The 19,168-nt window shown below is 55.6% G+C and overlaps 1 long non-coding RNA gene across 1 annotated transcript; it reads right to left on the minus strand.

Annotated features, from left to right (window-relative positions):
• Positions 1-1,366: 1,366 nt before the first annotated feature.
• On the minus strand, positions 1,367-19,015 carry LOC108529604 (uncharacterized). Its single transcript, XR_001885587.1, has 3 exons — positions 18,808-19,015; positions 8,190-8,559; positions 1,367-4,094 (listed from the first exon to the last, which is right to left on the minus strand). It is a non-coding gene; the product is annotated as an uncharacterized LOC108529604 (long non-coding RNA).
• Positions 19,016-19,168: the final 153 nt, after the last annotated feature.

Here is a 19,168-nt window from a genome sequence, read left to right on the forward strand (position 1 = left end):
AGAGAGAGCAAGGGGGGAACTGTCAATCACTTTTAAACCATCAGATCTCATGAGAACTCCCCCACTGTCCTGAGAACAGCATGGGGAAACCACCGCCATGACCCAATCCCCTCCCACCAGGTCCCTCCTCCAATACACGGGGATTACAGCTTGAGATCAGATTTGAGTGGGGACACAGAGCCAAACCATATCACCCAGCCTGTGGGGAGGGCCTCTGGGTGGACAACAGAGGCAGTGACCGCATGTGCCCCTTTGTGGTGTTTGAGGGGACTCCCCTAAGGCAGACTGGGTCGGCTCAAGTGGATTGTGGGTGGACACTCAGGTGACCAGTTTAGGCAACTGAGCTAAGGGCCTTTACACCTCCTCCTTCTTGAGCCTTGGACTTTGGTGCCTGCTTTCCATGGGGCAAAGGGTGGTGCCCTGCTGGGGCCAGAGCCCTGCCTGCAAGCCAGAGCGAGTGGTACCTCCATTTTGGGCTGGTGGCAGCTCTTGCAGGTGCTGGAACTCGTTGTCCTACTGGCGAGGCTCTCCGGCGCCTCCGTCACTCTTGCCAACAGGCTTGTCACCGCGCAGGTGTTTTCGTTTCCTCTCCTACAAGCCGACCTAGCGGAGCTCGCTGGCGGAGGTCAAGTGTCTTTTGTCCCCGTTGCATCACAGGACAGTCTTTATTATTAGCTGAGGGAGGGGGTAGGTGGGGGAGAAACCGATCAAGCCTCTGGAGGGTCTGCAGCAGAATCGGCACTCAGACCCCTGTGGTGTGAAATCGAGATGGGGAGAAACGAGGACGCAGCCACTGGGAGCGCTGATGGAGGTGAAGAGAGGGGAGGGAAGCAGCTGAGCAGTTTCGAAGGCGTGTTGTGCTTCTATTTCCTGCCTCTTAAGCCAGTTAGTGGGACATGGCCAGTCCCTTCTTCCCTCACCTTTCAGCAGGAAGGTGCCACCTGCCCAGTGAGCTGTTGGGATGACCCAGGCCAGGCACTGCAGCCTCTGGCCAAGCAGGTGCCCAGGCAGTGCTGCTAATCATCTGTTTATTGTTCTTTTCTGCAGTAGCAGTCACCCCCTTCTCTCTCTCTCTGTCTTTTTTGTTTGAGATGGAGTCTTGCTCTGTTGCCAGGCTGGAGTGTAGTGGTGAGATCTCGGCTCACCGCAACCTCCACTTCCCAGGTTCAAGCGATTCTCCTGCCTCAGCCTCCCGAGTAGCTGGGACTACAGGTGCATACCACCACACTCGGCTAATTTTTTTTGTATTTTCAGTAGAAACAGGGTTCACCATGTTGGCCAGGATGGTCTGGATCTCCTGACCTCATGATCCGCCTGCCTCAGCCTCCCAAAGTGCTGGGATTACAGGCGTGAGCCACTGCACCCAGCTACCCCCTTCTCTTAAATGGCTGCTCTCTGACCAGTGGTCCCATGTGGATCCATGAACAAGAAGGGCTGGGTCTGTGGCCAGGATTTGGGGTCCTTCCAGAAACTGCTTTTCCACTCCTTTGGCCAAATGTTCCCCCTCCCCTGTTGCCCAAACTGATTTTATGGTCTCCTTAGATGAGGGAGACGCCTCTCTGGAGCCCTAGGATTGAGGCTTCAAAGCTATTTTCAAGGCTGATGTTGGAAGATTCTGGAAACACTGGCCCTGTTCTGGGTGTCATTCATTTCCTGGAGACATGACCAGCAAATCTGTTCAGATGAGACAAGTCCATGGGGCCTGAGGGCAGTGGGAGTGGGTGCTGGAGAGACTGTCCTGATGGCATCTGTCCAAGGAGAAGCAGGAGGACTCCTGGGGTGGAGTGCACCTGGCTCGAAGTTCGAGGTTCCCTCTGCCTGGGAGGACCAGGGGATCCCAGCTCAGCAGTGGAAAGAAGCTCGGGGTTCCCTCTGCCTGGGAGGACCAGGGGGTCCCAGCTCAGCAGTGGAAAGGAAAACTGGCCCCACCGGTTGGAGGATGCATGTGGGAGGCTGCCTGGGGTGAGAGAAGGGGCTGGGGTGGTGGGCAATTGAGTGACCCGGATCAGGGCTGTGGAGTGGGTGGGAAAGATGGGGAGGAGAGGTCTGGTTCATGACATTTAAGAATCTTCGAGATTCTTGTCCCAAGAATGTTTCACCTGCCAGATGGGTGAAAACCTCTTCTGAGAGATAGGTGTCTTGTTTTCTCAACTAGAAAGTCAAGAATTATCATCTTGCCATAAGCATCTGGGTCTCAAACTTTCTGCCCTTCTATCCTTGACATCCAACAACAAGCAAGATTCCCATCAAGGCTGAGCTGCTCCTTCAGGATCTGGGAGTCACCCCTTGGAGAACTGTCACTCATGCCACGGCTTTGGATGTAGACCAGTCTGGTGTCGTGAAGTCAGACCTGAGTGTCATGCAGAGACAGGCGGTGAGAAAGGTAGGCCCTGCTGTGACTGCAACTGAGGAGTAAATGTGTCACCTGGACCGACGTCAGGAAGTGCGGACAGTGGGAGGCCCACGGGCAAGTTCTCAGAAGACCCAGGCCATCCTGGCCCTGCTGTTTGGTATGTGGACTCAGCTTCACGCAGCCTCCCCATCCGTGGTTCCATTTCCCCTCCAGGAGACAGGCATCCCAGCCCGCCTGGTGACTCTGGGCAGGGAATGCAGCAAAGCTACCTGCCCCCGGCTCTGGGGGGTGGGACGTGTGAATCTCTGGGGTGCTTTGAAATGACTTTTTGTGTTGTTGGTGATGTTCTGTGAACACGGGAGACAGAGTTGACGTTTTCTGCCCCAGACCTGGGATGAAGCTGTTGAGTGCAGACACAGTTCCCCACTGACTGATCACAGCCCTGCACCCCACTGTGGAGCACGGAGAGGCCACTTCCACCAGCCTCTGTCCAGCTCCACTTGTGACCAGGTGCAAGAGGTTCCCGAGCCAGCATCCTGAATGACATTGCGTCCCGTGCGTAGAGTCTAATCCTGTGATGTCACTGGGGAAACATTATTGTGCCCATTTCACGGATTGTGAAACCGATGGGAAAGGAGAGACCTCTGTGTCCAGGTGGTGGAGAGCAAGGACAAGTGCCTGGGGCTCCAAACTCTGGTCCAGGGCCCTTCCCATCCCAGCATGCTGGTGAGGGGCAGGACCACGGGCCACAGGCTTATTTTATTTTATTTTCTCTGGAACACTTTGAATCTGACATTTAAAAATTGATTATGATTCATAGCCAGAGATGGGGCCTAACTGTCTCCCAGCTTCCCCAGGTTTCTGAAGAAATCCATTAAGACTGTCCACAGGGACAATGGCAGGGGACGTTAGCGTCCCCCACCACATCCCCTCGGACCTTCCCTCTGTGCCAGGTCACTGCGGCCGGCCTCCGAGTCATTTTGTCCTGGCGTCTGGGAAGTGCTCAGCGTCTGTGGCTGCCCTCAGGTGGGCGGGGTAGCTGCAGTGTGGGACAGTGTTGCCTGGCAGGTATTGGTCCTGTGCCTGTGGTGGCAGCCTGCTTGGCCACACAGGGCTGCTGGGGGCCCCACTTCCGTCTCAGTTCTCTCTCCCCTGCCAGGGGTCCTGGAGTCAACCCTCGTGTCTGGGAGCGTCCTTGCCTGCTTGTCCCCGGCTGCTGCTGCGTCCCGAGGAGCGGCACAACACACGCCTTTGCAGACAGATGGGGAAGTCCTGATCGTCCCTCTCAGCAGCGTGGCTGGTGTCAGGGCAGTGGGCATGGGACCCAGCTGTGCCTCACCTCTGGCCTCACGTGCTCCTGCCCCTGGACCGGCACCCGGGTCTCTGGGTTGCGGTTCTGAATCTGTCCGTGGGATGAGGACCTGCGCCTCGTCCGGGAAGTGTTCACGCCTCCTGCGGAGCACGCACTGACCTAGAACTTCTCCGCTGGGATTGCTTCTCGTCCTGGTATCAGGCCAGCGACTCCGTCCTGCTCTGTCTTCCAGAGGAGGAGAAGAAGCGCTATGAGGCTGAGTCACTCTTCCGAGTTGACACAGTGGCTTGTCTGGGTCCAGAGCCTGCGCCGCGGCCCCACGCAGCCTGCCGGCCTCACGGTACCGTGACTGAGGATGCCTGGGTAAAGCTGGCTGCATACAAGCCCCTGTCGTCACGAGCTCCTACTTTAAGGTGCCGTCCTGTGCGGCTGCCAAAGGGAACATGTCGTCAGAACCTCTTCTCCCTGGGAAGTCAGGAGCTGCTTGGTGTCTGGGGACTGGGTGCTGGGGGGCTAGCCAGCGACCTCGCTCCCTGACCTTGGCACACACAAGGCAGATCTCAGTCACCCACCCAGCCCCCAAGGTGTCAGCCCCAGGACAACTGGAAAGCCAGCGGCGGCCTGAGGAACAGGAGCAAGGCAGCCTGGACCAGGTCAGGGCATGCAGAGAGCTGGCCCAGGATAGGAGGGGCCCTCCCCAGGTGTCACAGGAGAGGTGCTGTGGGGAGACAGGAGGCTTTACTATGTGGACAAGTGGTGCTAATTTGTTGTTCACTGTTCTTGATATTCATTGCTTGGAATCAAGGCTTGGCAAAGGCCTCTGAGTTCTGGCCCTGCCCCTGGCCAGGTCTGGGAGAGACCCTGTCCCTGAGCCTGCCCTATGCCAGCCTGTTCCCGGGCCCAGAGAGCTGTGGGTTATCACACACCGAGGGTGGGCCTGGGCTGGTCTGCTTTCTGTGGCCATGGAGCCGGAGGGCCCAGGCGTTCACCCATCTCCAGGCTGTTCTGACCTTGGAGAGTGGGCAGGGGTGCTGTGCCTGGGTGCGGGCCTCCCAGAAAAACATACGTGTTGGTGACCTGTGCAACAGGACAGTGTAGTAACTAAAAACAAATGCATTTCTAATGGTGACATTGTGGCCCACTGCCCAGTGGGGTTCCTCCGTTCACAATGAGAGGAGGGTTTGGCCCTGCCTGCAGTGCCCCGAGCCCAGTCTCACAGCCTGTGACTGCCTGTTCCCCACTGGCCGCGACCCAGCGAGAGCTCACACCTCATTCAGCTCCAGGAGCACACAGTGTGGCAGCCGGGCGGAGTGGAGGAGTAGAGGTGTGGCAGGTGTGGCCCCCTGTGACCTTGGATAAGTCGCATGTGGCCTTCAAGCCTTCTCGCCTTGTCCTTAGCATGGTATGTTCCTGCCACCAGGTGGAGTGGAGCTCCCACAAGCAGGCACAGCATTTCTGCCCAGCTCTATGGAACACAGCACCCCCCGCCACCGTGCAGGGTTCAGAGGTCCCTGCTGCTGGCCTCTGTCCAGCTCCACTTGTGACCTTCCCTGGGATGTGCGAGAGGAGGACGTGAGCAGGGTGGCGGCCGTGCGTCACCTGCTGGGGAGTTCCCAGTGCATGCTGGAGCCTGCAGAGCAGCCCTGGCCAAGCAAGCAGTTTGCATGACTTTTTGTGTTTTTTGTTCATTTGTTTTGATAGGGAAAAGAAAGGAAGAAAGAGAGGGAGGGAAGGAGAGAGGCAAGAGAGAGAGAGAGGAGAGGAGGGAGGGAGGAGTCGGGGGAGAGAAGGGCATTTCAGCAGAGGGGAGGGAAGTCCCTGCAGGCAAGGCAAGTCCCCTAAGCACTGTGGGAGGGGCACTCCTTAGCAGACTGGCTGCCAGGTCTCCTGGGCAGAGCTCCCCTCAGTCACCCTCCTCCCACCTTGGTGCCAGGGGCAGCCTGCCAATGTCAGCTGGCCCTGGGGAGCTGAGGAGGGGCTGGTGCTGCCCTGGGCTGCTGGTGGAGCCCTCGTCCAGAGAGGATGTGCTGGTCTACCCGGGGGGCAGCCAAGCCCATAGCACAGCTCTGCCGGGTGGCCTGTGTTAGCCAAGCCTTGAGGACCCTCTTCACCTTGGTTCTGCTGCTCATCCTTGCCCTGATCTGGCTTGGGACAGTCACTGCAGGGAGCTGAAGGAAGCCCCTCTCCCACCTGAAGCCTCAGGCCCTGGAGTTAAACCCTTCTCCCCACAGACCCACTCACCCCGTGCTGTTAGGCTGCTGGAAGTAAGAAGGGCAAGTGTGCAGGAACCAGACCTGGTTTCAATCCCCACTCCTCCCAACCTCTAGTTGTGTGGCCTTGAGAAAATTACTCCTTTATGCCCAGCTTCTGATGGAACCTGCAATGACCAAACTGCAGAGTTGTTCAGAGGACTGAAGCAACCAATAAGAGGGACAGTGCCCAGCAGGGTGGCTGGCAGAGAGGTGCTGGCAGATGTCAGTTTCTGCTTTTCAGCTGTTGAGATCTCCAACAGAGATGCCGTAATAAGTCTCTCAAAAACCCCTGGAAGACTGTATCAAGAGGTTGTTGTTGGTGGCAATGGTGGTGATCATGGATCTGATATTCATTGTGATAGTGGTGTTCATGAAAACAGCAGTTTTTATGGTGGCGATGGTGACGGTGGTGATGGTGGTGGTGGTGACGGTGGTGACGATGGTGATGGTGACGGTGGTGATGGTGATGGTGACGGTGGTGACGGTGGTGGTGGTGAAGGTGACGATAGTGAGGTGGTGGTGATGGCGGTGGTGGTAGTAGTGGTAGTGATGGTTGTGATGGTGAGGGGTGGTGATAGTAACTGGTGGTTGCAGTGATGGTGGTGGTGGCAGTGGTGGTTGCAGTGATGGTGGTGGTGGCAGTGGTGGGGACGGTGGTGGTGACAGTGGTGATGGTGAGGATGGTGGTGGTAGTGGTGATGGCGGTGGTGTTTGTGGTGATGTTGAGGATGATGATGGTGGTGGTAGTGACGGTAATGGTGATACTGGTGATGGTGATGGTGGTGGTGGCAGTGGTGGGGACAGTGGTGGTGACAGTGGTGATGAGGATGGTGGTGGTATTGGTGATGGTGGTGGTGGCAGTGGTGGGGACAGTGGTGGTAATAGTGGTGATGGTGAGGATGGTGGTGGTAGTGATGGTAGTGGTGATAATGGTGATGGTGATGGTGGTGGTGGCAGTGGGGGGGACAGTGGTGGTGACAGTGGTGATGGTGAGGATGGTGATGGTAATAGTGATGGTGGCGGAGGGAGTGGAGGTAGTGGTGATGGTGATGGTGGTGGTGTTTGTAGTGATGTTGAGGATGGTGATGGTGGTGGTAATGATGGTAGTGGTGATAGTGGTGACAGTGATGGTGGTAGTGGCAGTGATGGGGACAGTGGTGGTAATAGTGGTGATGGTGAGGATGGTGGTGGTATGGTGATGGTGGTGGTGGGCGTGAAGGTAGTGGTGGTGGTGATGGTGGTGGTGTTTGTGGTGATGTTGAGGATGGTGATGGTGGTGGCAGTGATGATAGTGGTGATGGTGATGGTGGTGGTGGCAGTGGTGGGGACAGTGGTGGTAATAGTGGTGATGGTGAGGATGGTGGTGGTAGTGGTGATGGTAGTGGGCATGAAGGTAGTGGTGGTGGTGATGGTGGTGGTGTTTGTGCTGATGGTGAGGATGGTGATGATGGTAGTGATGGTAGTGGTGATAGTAGTGATGGTGATGATGGTGGTGGCGATGGTGATGGTGTTTGTGCTGATGTTGAGGATGGTGATGGTGGTGATGGTGATGGTGGTGCTGATGATAGTGATGATGGTAGTGGTGATAGTGGTGATGGTGGTGATGGTGGTGGCTGTGATGTGTTTGTAGTGATGTTGAGGATGGTGATGGTGTTAGTGGTGATGGTGGTGGTGGTGATGGTGTTTGTGGTGATGTTGAGGATGGTGATGGTGTTTGTGGTGATGCTGAGGATGGTGATGGTGATAGTGGTGATGGTGATGGTAGTGGTTGTAGTGATAGTAGTGTTGGTGGTGATGGTGAGGGTGATGGTGGTGGTGAAGGGAGTAGTGATGGTTATATTGGTGGTAGTATTGGTGATTGGGTGAGAATGGTGAGAAGCCAAACTGAGATGGATTGAGGGAGCTGGGGCAAATACATTCAGCACTCACTGCTGAACTGAATGATGACCCTGGGTGAAACTAGGTCCCTAGTTGAACCTCTAGTGTATCTTTTATTTTGTTTGAAAACTTTATTAAAATAAGGATTAAACCTGAAAAAATAACAATCAGAATGCCAGCCCTTTGCATAACATCAGCAAGAAAAATGAAAGAGGGAGAGGAAGAGAGAATAGTGTAGCTTTTATGAGTCAGGTTAGCCTAGAAGTTAAGAACTTGGGCTCCTCTGCAGGTTAAATTTAGGTTCTGTCCATTATTAACTGTCTGACTTAGAAAGGTTACTTGACCTCTCTGAGACCCAGCTTCACCATTTGCTAATGGGGACACTGGCACCTACCTGGCGGCAGTGGAACAGACTGTGTTTTCAGGGTGCCTGATTGGACACTGAAGCACCTCAGTTGATGGAAACTGCTGCTGTGACTCTTCGGCTTAGAGCCAAACCTGCAGAGCTGGGAGGTTCCATTGCAAAACATCGGCCAAGGCTGTCACAGGGGTGTCCCTTGGGCCCCTCCTATCTTCTTTACTACCTCAGCAATACACATTCTGGTGGTATTCGTGCCCACTTCATGTTGCTATGACTTGGAGATGTAGCAGAACGTGAGCGGGCTTGCCTCTCCAGTGCTCCACACTCTCATCCCAGCTGTGCCTTGACCCCCGTGTCCTCCAAAACTGACACGATCACATCTCTAGCATCTCAGCTTCTGCATCTGTAAAATGGGATAAGAGTTGCAATCCTTACTCGAGGGCTGTGGTGAAGATCAGAGAGACAATGTCACATCTGTAAAAGAGAGAGGAGGATCCTGGGGCAGGTGGCCACACCATGGCTGTCATTGGCATCACAGTTGTCACCTCCCTTACAGGATGCTGTGATCTTGGAGGGCGGAGATGTCTCATGCTGATGAGCACTTGGACCCTGGCCAGCTGGCCCAGGCTACCCCCACAGGTACATGGCATCTGGTATTCTCACAGCCAGGGTACCAGGAGAGGGGAAGGTGTGGTCCCTGAGGCCTCTGGTGGTGGGTGGAGAGAAATGTGTGTGCCAGTCTCCATGCCCACGTCCACAGAGCCCTCGGTTGAATAGAGCCCTCTCCTTCCCCTGGGGAGAGGAAGGAAGGCACAGTGGGAGAGGACTGGCTCAGGAACTTCCTTCAAGGACAAGGGACGAAAGCTGAGCCTTTAGCGGGAATTCAAGTTGTGCCTCTAAGCAGAGCCTCATGCAGGCCAAGCCATGCCAACATGGGTTGGTTTGGAGACTGTGTTTATTTGCAGGTGGCATTGGACTCCGTGGCTCAATCTAGTATTTTTCTTACCCAGTGAGTCTGGAGGTCAAGGCTTGTCTCATTTGTGCCCTTGGGATTGTAATTTATGGAGATGACTGAATGAGAACTCAGAAAAACTCCAATCCCATTGGAAGAAGAATTTGTTACTCACAGGTCCTGAGAGGAGGGCATGCCACGCCACGCAGCGCTATAGGGGGAGCAGCAGGTTTGGACAGAAGGCAGAAATGGGCAAGGAGAGGGCACAGGCCAGAGCATTGACTGGGGTTTCCTCGGGAAAGGCAGAGTTGAGAACTCAAACAGCTAATTTGAGTAATTCCAGCAGGCTTTGGGCTCTAGGGGAGGTCTCTAGTTGCCTGGCACCTGGTCCTGGGATGATTTAGAGCAGGGGCAATATTGGCCTGGTGTGTGAGGGTTAAACGGAGGTAGTTGTGTGCATAGACTCGGGATTGGCTGGTTTGCAAATGAGAAGCCCAGGACTGCCCTTCAGTATCTCTCAGAGTTGGGTAGCCCTGGGAGGGCCAGTCTCTCCCTGGCCAGCAAGACTTTTAAGATGTCAAACATCCCAGTTACTTGGGAGGCTGAGGCAGGAGAATCACTTGAATCTGGAAGGCGGAGGTTGCAGTGAGCCAAGATCACGCCACTGCACTCCAGACTGGCAATAGAGCGAGATTCCATCTCAAAAAAAAAAAAAAAAAAAAAAAAAGATATCAAACATCATAAGATATAGAAAATAAAAAACAGGCCAGGCATGGTGGCTCATGCCTGTATCCCAGCACTTTGGGAGGCTGAGGAAGGCAGATCACTGAAGGTCAGGAGTTTGAGACCAGCCTGGCCAACATGGTAAAACCCTGTCTCTACTGAAGATACAAAAATTAGCTGGGTGTGGTGGCGGGCGCCTGTAATCTCAGTTATTCAGGAGGCTGAGGAAGGAGAATCACTTGAACCTGGGAGGCAGAGGTTGCAGTGAGCTGAGATCACACCACTACACTCCGACCTGGGCAACAGAGTGAGACTCCGTCAAAAAAAAAAAAAAAAAGAGAGAGAGAAGAGAAAACATGAATACAAGACTCCACACGCCACCAGGGACCCAGGACCTGTCTGTTTTTCCAGCCACTCCTAGTGAGGTTTTAGTGGAGGTGCTTGGTTGCTTCATGGTTGCAAGATGGCTACTCTATCCCAGCCTTCAGTCCTTTCTCCAGGCAGCGAAGGGCACAGGGAAAGGCATGTCCCAGCCAAGTCTATTTCTTTTGAAGCAGCTTTCTCCATAGCACCCCAACCCAAACCCAATGCTCCTCTCTGCACTGTCACGTGCACTCCTAGATGCAAACGAGGCTGGGGATGTAGGGCTTTTAGTTGGGCATTTGAGGGGCTAAAGTGGAGGATGGGTATGGGGTCATCCCCAGGAGTTTCGGCAATGGGCTCTATGAGCGACCTAGGGCTGCCATGCTAATTACCAGGGACTTGGAAACTGAGGGCAACTGAAATTTACTCTCATGGTTCTGAAGGTCAGAAGCACAACCTCAAGCCGTGAGGGGCCTTGCTCCTCTGAAAGCTCCGGAAGAGGGTCCTTCCTTGTCTCCTCCAGCTTCAGGGGGCTACAAGCATTCCTTGGCTTGGGGCCACATCACCCCAGCCTCTGCTCACTCCCTCTGCAGTGGCTTTCTCCTCTGACCGCGCCTCTGTGTCTCCTCTTCTGTTTGTCTCAGGTCCCCTTCTGCTGTTCTCTTTTTTTTTTTTTTTTTTTTGAGACTGAGTCTCGCTCTGTCACCAGCCTGGAGTGTGATGGTGCCATCTCGCTCACGCAACCTCCGCCTCTTGGGTTCAAGCGATTCTCCTGCCTCAGCGTCCCGAGCAGCTGGGACTACAGGTGCCCGCCACCACGCCTGGCTTATTTTTGTATTTTTAGTAGAGACAGGGTTTCACCATGTTGGTCAGGCTGGTCTCGAACTCCTGACCTCAGGTGATCCACCCACCTCGGCCTCCCAAAGAGCTGGGATTACAGGCGTGAGCCACCGTGCCTGATTCTCTTATAAGAACACTTGCTGTTGGATTTCGGGTCCACTCAGATAATCCAGGGTGACCTCATCTCCAGATCCTTAATTTAATAACATCTGCAAAAGCCCTTTCCACATAAGCCCTCTCTGGGGTTCAGGATGTGGATTTACCTTCCTGGGGGGCCACCATTCAACCCTCTACAGCCACTTTCCCAAAACAGTCCCTAAGATCCAGTTGCTGGGCGCCTGCTATACGCGAGGTAAGGGGCTCTGGTTGCCGTCTCAACAGCCCTACCAGGCGGCCACCGAAACCCACTTTACAGTGAGGAAAGAGAGGCTGAGGGAGGAGCAGGATCCAAACCTAGAACCTCAGTCCATGACCTTTCTCCTACTTTCCACCCCGATTGTGCAAGAAAGGTCTTTGCAAACTGATCACAATGAAAAAATATTCCTTCTTATCTTCATGACCACAAGCCCAGCCCAGATCCCATTTCTTGGTGTTTTTTTTTTTGTTTGTTTGTTTTGTTGTTTTTGAGACAGAGTTTCACTCTTGTTGCCCAGGTTGGAGTACAATGGCATGGCCTCAGCTCACTGCAACCTCCTCCCAGGTTCAAGCGAGTCTTCTGCCTCAGCCTTCCAAGCAGCTGGGATTACAGGTACCCACCACACCACCATGCCTGGCTAATTTTTTGTACTATTAGTAAAGATGGGGTTTCACCACGTTGGTCAGGCTGGTCTTGAACTCCTGACCTCAGGTGACCTGCCCCGCCTTGGCCTCCCAAAGTGCTGGGATGACAGGCCTGAGCCACTGCGCCCGGCTCTCGGGTTTTTTAATGGTTGGTTCGTTCGGGCGAGCACGCAGGCTAGCAGCAGTGAATGGCGAGGCAGGGCTGTCGTTCTTCTTTGCAGCTCTCTCCCTGCTCAGCTCCTCCTCTTGGCCTCGGGTCCTTCAGAAACCCCCTGAAGTCCCCTGCAGGGGTGGACACATGGGCTGGTGCTCTCTGAACAGGGCCACCTGCAATTCCCAGCTGCAGCCCGGGCCTCCTGCCGACCCTGGGACATCAGGCCTTGCCTCTCAGTGTCCCTCAGCGCCGTTTCAGGGCACCCCTTCCAGGCTCTGCTCATTGAAACGGGGCCTGCTCTGCAAGCTGCTCAATTTCAGAAATCTTCGGCAGCTTGGGGACATTCAAGGTCATCCTGGGCTCCCAAAGTCACAGCCACCCACCTCCAAGAAGCCCTGCAGTCCTGCAAACCAGAAGGAAACGGTATTTATTCCCTTTCCCGAGCTTCTACAGGCTTTGCTCCCCTCCACATGGCAGGCTCCTTTGCTGAAAAGCCCGGCCTACTACCTGCGGACAATTCCACTGGCCATAGCCAAGTTTCCACCTCAGGAGGCTGTGGGCTGGGGGTGGCGGCCGTGGGTCCTGGGGGCCGCGTGGAAGCTTCTCAGAGGGAGGGCAGCTTTTAGGGATTTCATGGTGAGATGTAGTTGGCTTCAATTTTCTAAATTGATCCTTCAACTCCTAAGTAAAAGGAAAGCACGAGTTCCTGCCATGTGCCAGGTGGGGATTCTGCTGGCCTTTTCGGAGACGGTCATTAAGTTCTTTTCAGCTGCTGCCAGTCAGAAGCCGTGGGGCCCCACTTCCAGGCTGTGGTCTGCCATTATCTGTCATTAGCAGCTGTACCTGCAGAGGACTTGAGGTTCCCGGAGCTGTCCCAAGGACCACACGCCAGCTGCCTGGCACCGCAGGCTTTGTTCATGGCCCAGCTCTGTGCTCTAAGGGCTTGCTGGGGGACTGGGTGGGGCCCTGCTCCCTGAGGGGCCTCAGAGGAAGCGATGGGACAGGTGTCTGGGAGAAGGGTCTAACTGAGATTCTCCACTCCCCAGCCAACAGGCTTCCAGGGTCAGCTGGAACACCACGTTTCTTTACTCCAGGGGCCCCTTCTCCCTTGGTGGTCCTGAGGAAGCCAGAGCCACGCATGTCCTTAACAGCCAGCACCCATGTGTGTCCTTTAGCCCGACAGCGCTGACACCACGGGGACCGGCCTCCACTCTCACCCTAGCTGGTGGGGGAGGAAGCAGGGTGCAAGCTGGGGTGCGCAGCTCCTGTCCCAACAAAGAGGGGCCTTCTTCCACCAGCTCATGGAAGGACCACTTCTCCCATTCGCTCCTGCTCCTTCCCATCTGCTGCTCCAAAATACCAACAGGACGCTGATGAGCAAAAGTAACAGAGGCTCTTGAACCAGCTGAAAGCAGCTCCCTTCCTCCCTGGGACCACCCCACTGGCAGTCCTGATGTGCAGAAGGCACCGAATGGATAGTGAAGAAGAGAGACAGAGGGTAACAGGCACGCACGCACACACACACTCTCCAGGCCAGAGCAACACATCGCCAGGGAGCTGCCAGAGGGAGGGGCACCCCGGGCTTCCGCCCTCCTTTCTCTCTTGAAGGTGGGGGCAGGGGGCGTTTTTGACATCACCCAGCATAAGCAATCCTGCCCTCCCATTTCCAACTGAGACGCCAGAGCTTCCCTCCGGGTTGGGAAGAGGGAAGAGGGCGGCAGCTCCAGGCAGCCTGAGTGAGGCTCCGCTGCTGCTTGGGGCACCCAGGCAGGTCCCCCACTGATGAGCCAAGGAGCCGACTGATGCCCACCACATCCATCCTGCCCAGGCATCACCCTCAGCCCCTTGGAGTAACCGTTCCTGACCTCACAAGCCCGATGTGGCCACGGGCTGCCCCGTCTCTCCAGGTGAGGGGGGCACACACCCACCATGGCACTGGCCCTGGGGGGGTCATAGTGCTTTCTGCTGGTGATGCGCATCCCTGAGCTCCCCCGGCACGTCTCTGGTGGGGGGCTGTGGTCAGGAGAGTGAGTCCCTGGGCTGCTGATGGAGCAGCCTGGGGATTCATTCATTCATTTCTGGCTTGGATGCTCCACCCATCAGAGCTTTTAGCCTTTTGTCCACACTTCCCGAGGATTGGTTCCAGGGGTCTGCTAGAAGCTCCAGGTCAGCTGCATTGACCATGATACCTCCTGGGCCTCTGGGGTCTTTGGGAGCCTGTCTCCTCTTCCATCATTGTCCCCGAAGCTGCCTTTCACAGGGGCCTTGAGGGGCTAGACTCACCAAAGCTGGCACTTCCCTTACTGTCCACACATAGTCACCGGCTCCCCAGAGGAATCCACGAATCGAACTGCCCAAGCTTGCAAAAAAGGGCCCGTGGCCTTTTAAACCCTCTGGTCATCTTCCAAGCCCCTTTGGCCCAAAGAGTGCTGCAAGGGGGCGTGTGCCTGGCTGAGCTGCACCCTGCTGGCCGCCCTCCAGTGCAGACCCACCGTGCAAGACTCGGCCCTCCAGAGACTGTGTCCCCTGGTGGAGGTGTCCTCGGGAGCCTCCTGGGCTTCCTTTCTCTGTCTGCCTCCTTGAGTGGAAGTGGCGGGCCCCAGGTAAGGGGCTCCACACGGCTGGAGGCTGAGGAGGGGCACCTGCTTCCCGCGGAGGGAGGGGACGCGGAGGGAGGGGAGGCCTCTTGTCTGCACAAACCGACATTGCAAATTGGTGGCCAGAGGCAGCGGGTGTTTGCTGAGCTGCTGGTGCCTAGACCAGGTGATTCCTGAGTCTCTGGCGAGGGCTGGGGCTGAACAGAAGGATTTCAATTGCTCCCTTGAAATATTTAACCTTTGCTCCCAGCAATCAGAAGGCCAATGAAACCAGGAGAGAAAACACCAGGGTAACAGGAGTCTTCCAAAACTGCGACGCGATGTGGCCTGGAGGGGCTGAGCATCTTTTTCTTTTTTCTGCTGCTCTTGCTCTTGGAACGGGCACAAGGCACCAGACCACAGACAGCTACTTCCGATACGCAGAGATGCCCATGAAATGGAAGTGCCTGTGGAGGATGGGCTCACAACGGGCACTCGCTGAGCGGAAAGTGGATTTGATGAAACTAAGCCTGGGGTCAAAAATGCTAAAAGGTGAATGGAGACATGGCGGACCAAAGATCTCTAACTTTTTTTTTAAAAAAGGACACAAAATAAGGGCAGCGCCCCTCAAAATTTCTGGTTCGTTCTCGGGGTTCCAGCCCAACACCAATACTTTTCTCAACAAGAACCAGAACACCTCGGGGCCCCGCTGCCCCCAGGCCAGGCCGGGAGTCCAGGCTGGGGCATCTTCCGTCTGCCCCACACCTTCTCATAAACGTGTTTTCTGCGACGGGGTGAGACCAGCACTGGCAGAGGCAGCAGCTGCAGACCCTCCACAGAGCTGGGCACTGATTCAAACAGAGAAGGCAGGAAGCTCAGACAGCAAAGGAGGAGGAGACACGGAAACAATCGAGGGGAATTTGTTTTAAAGGAGAGTAGGGGAAACGTAGGTCTTATTTCTCATCAAATGAGTCGAATACATTAAATTGGAAATAAAGTCATAATAAAGATTTCTAAAGTAAAAGCTGCCTTAGGGTGGCGTCAGGGATGGCCTTGGACAAGGGGGAGTGTTGGCACTGTGTCAGTGAAGATGCTTAACAGAGACCCCAGACCATCACAGAGCAACTCAGAGATGCCCCCTGCAGATAAACAGCTGGCGCCCGCCGCGGTGCCTGGGAAACTCAGACTCCGTTCACCCTGTGGCTCTGCCATCCTCACAGTGCAGTTTCCACGGCAACCCCATGAATGCCTGCAGGCCTGGACATCTGGAAATGGGTGTCCAAAGTCACGTGCAACTGGCCAGCGGGCTCAACAACAGGGAAGGCAGAGTGTCACAATGGGCCACAGCAATAACCAGAATAACAAGAGTGGCAGAGCTGAGTGCAGTCCCCAGTGTGCCAGGCGCCGAGCTGAGCTGGACATTGTCTCACTCACAGCAGGAGCCTGTCCTGTGGAGGAGGACGTGGGGAGCGTCCAGTTGTGTAACTTACAAAGTCCCCCGGCCAGAAGGACATGGAGTCAGGACTCCAGCCCGTGATGAGCCGCTGCAGAGTCCACACTCCCAGCTCCCAGGCCAGAAGTTCTTAACCTCCACCAGGACCACCTAGGAGCTGTTTGAAATGCAGGCCTCCGGGCCCCATCCCCACAGCTTTGATTCTGTAGGTCAGAAGTGGAGCCATGAATCTGCATTTTTTTTTTTTTTGAGACAGAGTCTCACTCTGTTGCCCAGGCTGGAGTGCAGTGGCGTGATCTCTGCTCACTGTAACTTCTGCCTCCCGGGTTCAAGTGATTCTCCTGCCTCAGCCTCCCGAGAAGCTGGGATTACAGTCATGCACCACCATTCCTGGCTAATTTTTGTATTTTTTGTAGAGACAGGATTTCACCATGTTAACCAGGCTGGTCTCGAACTCCTGACCTCAGGTGACCCACGCACCTCGGCCTCCCAAAGTGCTGGGATTACAGGCGTGAGCCACTGCGCCAGGCCTCGAATCTGCATTTTGACAGGCCCTCCCGATGATCTGAGGATGCTGGGCCTTGGAGCACACTGAGAAAAGTCAGACTCTACCCCAGACAGGTCTGGTTTCACAGGGAGGGCCAGGCCACACCCTACGCACCAGTTGGATCAGAAAGTAACAGCAGGACTCCAGGCTCGCTGGAATTTGGCCATCAGCGATGCTTCCAAATTTGGGGCCTGGCACAAGCGCAGAGACACATCTATCTCTGCACCTCACTCATCTCCTGCCATTCCAATTCTCCCCATGTCCACCAAGGTGGCCGCTGCCATTGCGGCCACTTCCCAGTTTCTGGCTGGATCTGCCCAGGTTGGGCCCCCAGCTGGCTGCAAATGCTGACAGGGAAATCGAGGGCCTTCCACAGGGACACGCCTTAAGCGGTGAGGAGGGGCCCAGTGTGGGAGATGTTGTGAAGGCTCAGTCAACAGAGCTGGCTGATGGGCTGGATGTAGGTGGGAGGGGACCCCCAACTCCGTGGAGATCCCGGGCTTGTGGCCTGAGTGGTTGGGTGGGCTCCAGTCCTCCTGACTGAAGTTGAGGCAACGAAAGGGGAAGAGGTGCAGGGGGTGGACCGTGAATTAAGAGCTGGCCACTAAGTGGAGGTGCTCGTTGACACCCAAATGGGGATTCCCTGCAGACTTGGGATACATTTTATTATAAGTTTATATAATATTACAATATTATGTAAACATTCATTGCTTTTATAGTAAGAAAAAAAGCCAAACCTTCTAACATGATTTTTACAAAGAAACAAACTCCTGGCCGGGCATGGTGGCTCATGTCTGGAATCCCAGCACTTAGGGAGGCCAAGACGGGCAGGTCACCTGAGGTCAGGAGTTCGAGACCAGCCTGGCCAACATGATGAAACTCTGTCTCTACTAAAAATACAAAAATTAGCTGGGCGTGGTGATGCACGCCTGTAATCCCAGCTACTCGGGAGGCTGAGGCAGGAGAATCCCTTGAACCCGGGAAGTGGAGGTTATAGTGAGCCTGGAGGGAGTCAGGGCCAGGAGGGAGACCAGGGGGTGCTCACTGAGGTTGTAGCCAGGGACCCCACTTCTCCCAGGGTGGAGGCTGGGGTGTGGGGTTTGCCCTGGCCTGGGAGTGATCAAGCCTGGGAGAGCCTCAAACGTCCCCACTGGCCATCCTTGTGTGCAGGCAGGATCTGTCATATTATCCCCAGAGGGCCCAGCAAGCCGCCTGGCCCTGCTGCTCCCTCTCGGTCCCAGACCTCGACGCTGGGACTCCCAGGTGTGACTGCTGTTTGGGTTTGCCTTCATCAGCACTGGGGTTGATCCCCCCAGAAATGGGGGAGTTCCACGTGCAGAGAGAATGCCAGCCAAGACCTGGCAGGAAGGGATGGACCCTGGGGGGAGCCAGGGAGGGCTGGGGGTGCCAAGTGGGCAATGATGGCTTGGGACTGGGTGCGGGACGGAGGCCATAGGGGAACCAAGCTGGGTTCTGAGCAGGTGAGGCTGGGAGCCAAGACCCAGGAGTCTTCATGAGTCCCGCCCCTTTTTCTATAAGGTGCAGGGTGTGGGGGGCATTGCTGTGAGCCACAAGCAGCCGTACCCCAGGAACAGGGGCCCGGGAGCTGGCCCTGCTCCTGGATGTTCACTGTGGACTCTGTCAGGGTTGATGATGGGGCTGAGAGCTGGGGGACAGAGACCACTGTCCCCAGAAGTGAGATTACCGCATGTCTCAGTCCATTCTATCTGCTGTAACGATATACCATAGACTGGTGGCTTCTAAGCATGGACACTCATTTTTCACAGCTTTGTAGGCTGCAAGGCTGAACTCAGGGCACTGGCAGGGTTGGGTTCCCATGAGGGCCTGCGGCTGGGGTACAGACAACATCTTTCAGCTGTGTCCCCACGTGTGGAAAGACTGAGGGAGCTCTGTGGGGCTTTTATCAGGGCGCGAATCCCACCAACACGGCTCCACCTTGCGGATCTCCCCACCTCCCAAAGGCCCTGCCTCCCAATGCCATCATGATGCAGTGAGGATTTTAACAGATGAGTTTCTGGGAGCACCAGCATTCAGACCATAGCAACCGGCAGGTGCCACATCCCCCACCTTGGCCACTGGCAGCTCAGGCTTCCCTGATCTCCTGGGTACCAGTAGCCCCTTAAGTAGCCGACTGGAGGGGGACAGCCAGGAAGGTGATGGTGGCCCCAGGAGGCTGGCTTTAGGGACAGAGACCAATGCTACCCATGCCAAATGCCACCAGGGCCTGGGGGCTCACGCTTACCCTGACAGCCTCGGAAAGCACCCTCCGCTGTCGGTGCTCCAAGGGTTCGCAGCAGCTCAGGGTATTGGAGAACTTCCTGAAGGTCGGCTCTGGAGAAGCTGTCCTTCTCCCACGTGGGCCTGGAGTGCCTGTGTGGCAGGAACAGGCCCTGGAGATGCCGCGATCAGGCGCAGCTCTGTTATCTGGAGAGCTTCCTCCCTGGTTTCTGGCCCCCTCACCTCGGCAGGCTTGCTTAGTGCTGTTTTGTTCACAGCTGTCTTTCGCCCGGAAGAAAACCCAACACACCTGCAGACGCCTCCCCTCTCCCTAGATGAGAAGAAAGCCCTGGTGGCGCACGCCCTCCAAGGGGGGACCTGCTGAC

This window comes from Rhinopithecus bieti, unplaced genomic scaffold (genome assembly GCF_001698545.2).
Source record: "Rhinopithecus bieti isolate Rb0 unplaced genomic scaffold, ASM169854v2 scaffold_5889, whole genome shotgun sequence".
Taxonomy (NCBI): Eukaryota; Metazoa; Chordata; class Mammalia; order Primates; family Cercopithecidae; genus Rhinopithecus; species Rhinopithecus bieti.